The 8,252-nt window shown below is 44.4% G+C and overlaps 1 non-coding gene across 1 annotated transcript; it reads left to right on the forward strand.

Annotated features, from left to right (window-relative positions):
- Positions 1 to 559: 559 nt before the first annotated feature.
- Positions 560 to 641, forward strand: TRNAS-CGA (transfer RNA serine (anticodon CGA)). The gene has a single exon. It is a non-coding gene; the product is annotated as a tRNA-Ser (tRNA).
- The last annotated feature ends 7,611 nt before the right edge of the window (positions 642 to 8,252 follow it).

Here is an 8,252-nt window from a genome sequence, read left to right on the forward strand (position 1 = left end):
TTCCCAGACAAATTATCAAGAACATTTCAAATGAGAAAAACAAAACAAGCCAAATGCAAACCCCAGAAACCCCCACCACACACAGTTTGGGTCTGAATTTTTCTACTGAAATTTGGAGACAATAAAACTCATCCCTCTGTTGGCCAGAACCCAAAGCTAGACCTCCCCCCGATCTCTGTGACTTCTGCTACCAAACCACGAATGCACTAATGCCTCTTGTGAGACATTTTCCTGCACAGTCCTGCTGCTATTCCATGGTTCCATGTGTCACTGGTTTCTCTAGCACAGGTCAGTCCTGGGCCCTGTGCTCCAGACATCCTCATTCACATCAAGCTGCAAGTTGAGAATCATTTCCCATTCCCGCTTTGTGGGAGGGGAGACTTTTGAAAGCCCTCTGTGTGCGACTGCACATGGCAAAGCAAAGAGAACAAACCCCAAATCCCCCCTGTGCTTTCGGAGCCAGGTTTGCTGTGGGAATTCTATATTTCAGATGACGTCAAGCCTGGGCATTGTGATTATTCACCAGTTTCTGTGGCATTGAAGCACTAGTGTGCTCGCAGCTGTGAGGGCCGAGTGGTTAAGGCGTTGGAGTCGAAATCCAATAGGGTTGCCCTGCGCAGGTACGAATCCTGCTCACAGCGAGGCCTGTGTTTTAGCCAGTGTCAAGGTTCCTTCCCCACGCTGAACTCTAGGGTACAGATGTGGGATCCTGCATGAAAACCTCCTAAGCTTACTTTTACCAGCTAAGGTTAAAACTTCCCCAAGGTATAAACTATTTTACCCTTTGCCCTTGGACTTCCACTGCCACCACCAAACGTTTATCCGGGTTTATTTTATTAGGAAAGCGTTGTTTGGAAATGTCTTTCCCCCCAAAATCCTCCCAACCTTTGCACCCCACTTTCTGGGGAAGGTTTGGTAAAAATCCTCACCAATTTGCATAGGTGACCACAGACCCAAACCCTTGGATCTTAAGAACCATGAAAAAAAGTTCAGTTCTTGAAAAGAAGAATTTTAATAGAAGAAACAGTAAAAAAAGAATCACCTCTGTAAAATCAGGATGGTAAATATCTTACAGGGTAATTAGATTCAAAACATAGAGAATCCCTTGAGGCAAAACCTTAAGTTACAAAAAGACACACAGACAGGAATAGTCATTCTATTCAGCACAGCTTATTTTCTCAGCCATTTAAAGAAATCATAATCTAACGCACATCTAGCTAGATTACTTACAAAGTTCTAAGACTCCATTCCTGTTCTGTCCCCGGCAAAAGCATCACCCAGACAGACACAGACCCTTTGTTTTTCTCCCTCCTCCCAGCTTTTGAAAGTATCTTGTCTCCTCATTGGTCATTTTGGTCAGGTGCCAGCGAGGTTATCCTAGCTTCTTAACCCTTTACAGGTGAAAGGATTTTTCCTCTGGCCAGGAGGGATTTTAAAGGTGTTTACCCTTCCCTTTATATTTACGACAGCCAGTTTCTAACCCAGCCAATACTCTCTACAACCCCTGAGATGCTCTCAAGTCTCTCCCCACCTCAAGTAAATCTTGTTCTGCTCCTTTCATAGAGATCTCTGGGACACCACCTCACACTGTGCCCCTGAGGTGTCAGGCAAACTCTCAGCATCTGAAGCCTCTGCCACTCACCTAATGCCCCCTGCCCCATAGATCAGCCATAACCCTGGTTCTGTTCCTCCCTCTAGAGTGTGAAAGGAGCCGTCAGTGCAGACAGAGGCGCCGACTCCCTGGGTGCTATGGGGCTGCAGCACGAACAGAAACAAAAAAACAGGTGCTCAGCGCCCACTGGCAGCCAGCTCCCCACCAGCACCTCCCACCTGCTAGCAGGCCTGGCCCACAAGCTCCTCCTCTTCTCCTTCAGCTCCTCCCACCTGCCAGTGATCAGGCGTGCGGAAGGACTGGGGAGAGGAAGAAATAGGGTGGCATGGCAAGAGACTGGACAGGGGTGGGGGCAGGCAACCCCCAGGAAGTCTCCAAGTCAGCACCTCTGAGTACAGAAGCCTTCCCTGAGTCTGAGCTACCAGGATCCCTGCCACAGAGCAGGGTGCACAAGTCTCAGCCTCCCTTTCCCACACATGGCTCTGGACACCACCAGGAATGATTTGGCTCCTGGACCTCAAGAACTGAGTGCCTGGACAGGGGCTTGAACCCTGGCCCCTCCCATTAAGAGCCTGACGTTCAATGGACTGAGCTGGCCAGGCTTGCTGAGAGCCTCTCCCCGTCCTCTTTTTCTCCATGCCCACTGCCGATTCCTCCTCCCGGCCCGCCTGCTGCACCCCAATCCCCCCATGTCTAAGCCTCCCTGCCAAAGTCCTGCACCTGGCTCCATAGAATTAAGTCTCACGTCTCGCTGGGAACTCGACTTCTTGTGCCCAGAGAGTCTCTGCCCCCCTCAGTAGCTGACCTGAGAAACACAGTGTCCACCTTTTCAAAAGAAGTGCTTGGAAAGGGTTTTCTCTTGTGGTCTAATGGATAAGGCATCTGACTTCCGATCAGGCAATTGAGGGCGCAAGTCCCTTCGCAGATGGGCTTGTGCAGTTTTCCCTTTGTGCTGAAAGTCCTGCTTTCTTCAGGATTGAAACCTCTTCTCTGCCGCTCAGGCCAATGCTCTGGCTTCAGCTAGAGCCCTGGGAAGGAGCTGGGGGTTGGGCATCACAAAAGCTAGGGCGTGAGCTCCAGGTGCGTCCAGTCTAGCTGTCAGGGTTCCTTCCCCACTCTGAACTCTAGGGTACAGACTTGGGGACCTGCATGAAAGACCCCCTAAGCTTATTCTTACCAGCTTAGGTTAAAAACTTCCCCAAGGTACAAACTTTGCCTTGTTCTTCAACGGTATGCTGCCACCACCCAGCGTTTTAAACAAAGGCCAGGGAAAGAGCCCACTTGGAGACGTCTTCCCCCAAAATATGATATCAGGAGGGCCAAATCAGGAGGGCCAAATCGCACCTGGAGCTGCAGCTAGCCAGAGATGTCAAGAATAACAAGAAGGGTTTCTTCAGGTATGTTGGCAACAAGAAGAAAGCCAAGGAATGTGTGGGCCCCTTACTGAATGAGGGAGGCAACCTAGTGACAGAGGATGTGGAAAAAGCTAATGTACTCAATGCTTTTTTTGCCTCTGTTTTCACTAACAAGGTCAGCTCCCAGACTGCTGCGCTGGGCATCACAAAATGGGGAAGAGATGGCCAGCCCTCTGTGGAGATAGAGGTGGTTAGGGACTATTTAGAAAAGCTGGACGCGCACAAGTCCATGGGGCCGGACGAGTTGCATCCGAGAGTGCTGAAGGAATTGGCGGCTGTGATTGCAGAGCCATTGGCCATTATCTTTGAAAACTCGTGGCGAACCGGGGAAGTGCCGGATGACTGGAAAAAGGCTAATGTAGTGCCAATCTTTAAAAAAGGGAAGAAGGAGGATCCTGGGAACTACAGGCCAGTCAGCCTCACCTCAGTCCCTGGAAAAATCATGGAGCAGGTCCTCAAAGAATCAATCCTGAAGCACTTGCATGAGAGGAAAGTGATCAGGAACAGCCAGCATTGATTCACCAAGGGAAGGTCATGCCTGACTAATCTAATTGCCTTTTATGATGAGATTACTGGTTCTGTGGATGAAGGGAAAGCAGTGGATGTATTCTTTCTTGACTTTAGCAAAGCTTTTGACACGGTCTCCCACAGTATTCTTGTCAGCAAGTTAAGGAAGTATAGGCTGGATGAATGCACTACAAGGTGGGTAGAAAGCTGGCTAGATTGTCGGGCTCAACGGGTAGTGATCAATGGCTCCATATCTAGTTGGCAGCCGGTATCAAGTGGAGTACCCCAAGGGTCGGTCCTGGGGCCGGTATTGTTCAATATCTTCATAAATGATCTGGAGGATGGTGTGGATTGCACTCTCAGCAAATTTGCGGATGATACTAAACTGGGAGGAGTGGTAGATATGCTGGAGGGCAGGGATAGGATACAGAAAGACCTAGACAAATTGGAGGATTGGGCCAAAAGAAATCTGATGAGGTTCAATAAGGATAAGTGCAGTCTTCTCTTCTGCAGACTAAACAATCCCAGTTCCCTCAGCCTCTCCTCATAAGTCATGTGTTCCAGACCCCTAATCATTTTTGTTGCCCTTCGCTGGACTCTCTCCAATTTATCCACATCCTTCTTGTAGTGTGGGGCCCAAAACTGGACACAGTACTCCAGATGAGGCCTCACCAATGTCGAATAGAGGGGAACGATCACGTCCCTCGATCTGCTCGCTATGCCCCTACTTATACATCCCAAAATGCCATTGGCCTTCTTGGCAACAAGGGCACACTGCTGACTCATATCCAGCTTCTTGTCCACTGTCACCCCTAGGTCCTTTTCCGCAGAACTGCTGCCTAGCCATTTGGTCCCTAGTCTGTAGTGGTGCATTGGGTTCTTCCGTCCTAAGTGCAGGACCCTGCACTTATCCTAATTGAACCTCATCAGATTTCTTTTGGCCCAATCCTCCAATTTGTCTAGGTCCCATTGTATCCTATCCCTGCCTTCCAGCGTATCTACCACTCCTCCTAGTTTATTGAGTCATTTTCACGAACTGCTCTGTACCATATGACGAGAAGTGAATCCTCGGGCTTTCAGGAAGATTCCCTTTCCAATTTATCTGTCACACAGCTCAAAGATGAATTTCTCATTTTTAGTATATTTCAAGAACCGATTTCTTCCAAATCACCAGCAGAGAATCGAAAAGCATTTTGGCGAACCATTCAAGGAGAAATTTATCAGTAGTACTTGTCAATAATGTATGTCTCCTTAGGAGTAATTTTCTTGAACAGATCTCTACCAAATGAGCAGGCGAGAATCCGACTGGCTTTTCGAGGAAGAGTCCGTGAGACATCAAGGGCTACATTTGATTAGTAATGAATGTCTCATTTTTAGCAATTTACACTACCCATCTCTACCAAATGGAGATGAAAGTACCTAAAAGGTCTTTGGAGGATGAGTCCATGAGGTATTAATTACTAGCAGTGATCAGTAATAAATTATTTGATTTTTTAGTAATTTTCATGAACCAATCTCTACAAACGCACCAGGAGAGAATCTGGATTGCTGGAGTCTTTACCACTAGGTACTTGTAAATAAGGATTTTCTTACTTTGAGTAATTTGCACCAACCGATCTGTTCCAAGGCACCAAGAGAGAATGCAATTGCTTTTCTGGTGGATGATTCCATGGGAAATTTATCAGAAGACGGATGAAGAAAGAAATTTCTCATTCCTAGTAATTTTCAAAAACCGATTTTATTTGAAATCACCAGGAGCTAATTATCAAAGGATTTCGGAGGATGATTTCATGTGTAATTAATTACTTACGTTGATCAGTAATAAGAGTCTAATTTTTACTAATTTCCACCAAATCATGAACTGATAGCTATCAAATCACAAGGAGCAAAACTGAAAGGCTTTTGGAGGATGATTCCATTTGTAATTGTTTTATAGCTGTCAAGATTCCTCCCCCACTCTGAACTCTGGGGTACAGATGTGGGCACCTGCATGAAAACCTCCTAAGCTTACTTTTACCAGCTTAGGTTAAAACTACCCCAAGATAGAAATTAATTTTATCCTTTGTCTTTGGAATATCCACTGCCACCACCAAATTCTAACTGGGTTTACTGGGAAACGTAGTTTGGACACGTCTTCCCCCCCAAAATCCTCCCAACCCTTGCACCCCACTTCCTGGGAAAGGTTTGGTAAAAATCCTCACCAATTTGCATAGGTGACCACAGACCCCAACCCTTGGATCTGAGAACGATGAAAAAGCATTCAGTTTTCTTACAAGAAGACTTTTAATAGAAATAGAAGTAAATAGAAGTAAAGGAATCACCTCTGTAAAATCAGGATGGTAGATACCTTACAGGGTAATTAGATTCAAAACATAGAGAACCCCTCTAGGCAAAACCTTAAGTTACAAAAAAGACACACAGACAGAAATAGTCATTCTATTCAGCACAGTTCCTTTCTCAGCCATTTAAAGAAATCATAATCTAACACATACCTAGCTAGATTACTTACTAAAAGTTCTAAAACTCCATTTTTGTTCTATCCCCAGCAAAAGCAGGGTACCGACAGACACAGACCCTTTGTTCCTCTCCCTCCTCTCAGCTTTTGAAAGTATCTTGTCTCCTCATTGGTCATTTTGCTCAGGTGCCAGGGAGGTTACCTTTAGCTTCTTAACCCTTTACAGGTGAGAGGATTTTTCTCTGGCCAGGAGGGATTTTAAAGGGGTTTACCCTTCCCTTTACATTTATGACAATAGCATTGATCAGTTATAACTTTCTCATTTTTAGCAATTTTCACTATAAATCTCTACCAAATGCCGAAGAGATAATAGACTCGGGTTTTTTTGGATGGTTCCATGAGAAATAGATCAGGATACCTGACTACGAATGACTTTCTCATCTGGAGTAATTTTCACGAACTGCTCTGGGGCTTTCAGGAAGATTTCCTCTCAAATTTACCTGTCGCACAGCTCAAAGATGAATTTCTCATTTATAGTATATTTCAAGAATCGATTTCTTCCAAATCACTAGCAGAGAATTAAAAAGCATTTTGGCGAATCATTCGAGGAGAAATTGATCACTAGTACTTGTGAATAATGTATGTCTCATGATGAGTAATTTTCTTGAACAGATCTCTACCAAATGATCAGGTGAGAATCCAAATACCTTTTCGAGGAAGAGTGCATGAGACATCAATGGCTACATCTGATTGGTAATGAATGTCTCATTTTTAGCAATTTACACTACGCATCTCTACCAAATGACCAGGAGAGTACCAAAAAGGTCTTTGGAGGATGCTTCCATGAGGTACTAATTACTAGCAGTGATCAGTAATAAATGTGTGATTTTTTAGTAATTTTCATGAACTAATCTCTATAAACTCACCAGGAGAGATTCTGGACTGCTGGAGTCTTTACCACTAGGTACTTGTAAATCATGATTTTCTTACTTTCAGTAAATTGCATGAACCGATCTGTTCCAACGCACCGAGAGAGAATGCAATTGCTTTAGTGGTGGATGATTCCATGGGAAATTTATCAGAAGACGGATGAGGAATGAAATTTCTCATTCCTAGTCATTTTCACGAACCGATTTTATTCCAAATCAGCAGGAGCTAATTATCAAAGAGTTTCAGAGGATGATTCATGCATAATTAATTACTAACATTGATCAGTAAGAACTGTCTCATTTTTAGTAATTTCCACCAAATCATGAACTGATATCTACCAAATCACAATGAGCCAATCTGAAAGGCCTTTGGAGGATGATTCCATTTGTAATTGATTTATAGCAAGGATCAGTTATCACTTTCTCATTTTTAGCAATTTTCACAATAAATCTCTACCAAATGCTGAAGAGATAATAGACTTGGTTTTTGGTGGATGGTTCCATGAGAAATAGATCAGGATACCAGATTACAAATGACTTTCTCATCTTGAGTAATTTTCACGAACTGCTCTGTACCATATGACGAGAAGTGAATCCTCGGGGCTTTCAGGAAGATTGCTTCTCAAATTTATCTGTCGCACAGCTCAAAGATGAATTTCTCATTTTTAGTATATTTCAAGAACCGATTTCTTCCAAACCACCAGCAGAGAATCAAAAAGCATTTTGGCGAATAATTTGAGGAGAAATTGATCACTAGTACTTCTCAATCATGTATGTCTCATTATGAGTAATTTTCTTGAATAGATCTCTACCAAAGGATCAGCCAAGAATCCGAATGGCTTTTCCAGGAAGAATGCTTGAGACATCAACGGCTACATCTGATTAGTAATGAATGTCTCCTTTTTAGCAATTTACACTACCCATCTCTACCAAATGACCAGGAGAGTATCTAAAAGGTCTTTGGAGGATGATTTCATGAGGTATTAATTACTAGCAGTGATCAGTAATAAATGTTTGATTTTTCAAAGCCTATTTCCCCTTGTTTTTTCCTACTACCCCCCCCCCCCCAGACGTTCTGGTTAAACTTGGATTTAAACTTGGAGAGTGGTCAGTTTGGATGAGCTATTGCCAGCAGGTGAGTGAGTTTGTGTGTGTGTGTGTGTCCCTGGGAAAGGGGGGGGGTGAGAAAGCCTGGATTTGTGCTGGACATGGCCCACCTTGATTACACATTGTAGGGAGAGTGGTCACTTTGGATGAGCTATTACCAGCAGGATAGTGAGTTTGTGTGTGTGGTTTTTGGAGGGAGGTGAGGGGGGTGAGAGAACCTGGATTTG

Source organism: Lepidochelys kempii, chromosome 12 (assembly GCF_965140265.1).
Source record: "Lepidochelys kempii isolate rLepKem1 chromosome 12, rLepKem1.hap2, whole genome shotgun sequence".
Classification (NCBI taxonomy): domain Eukaryota; kingdom Metazoa; phylum Chordata; order Testudines; family Cheloniidae; genus Lepidochelys; species Lepidochelys kempii.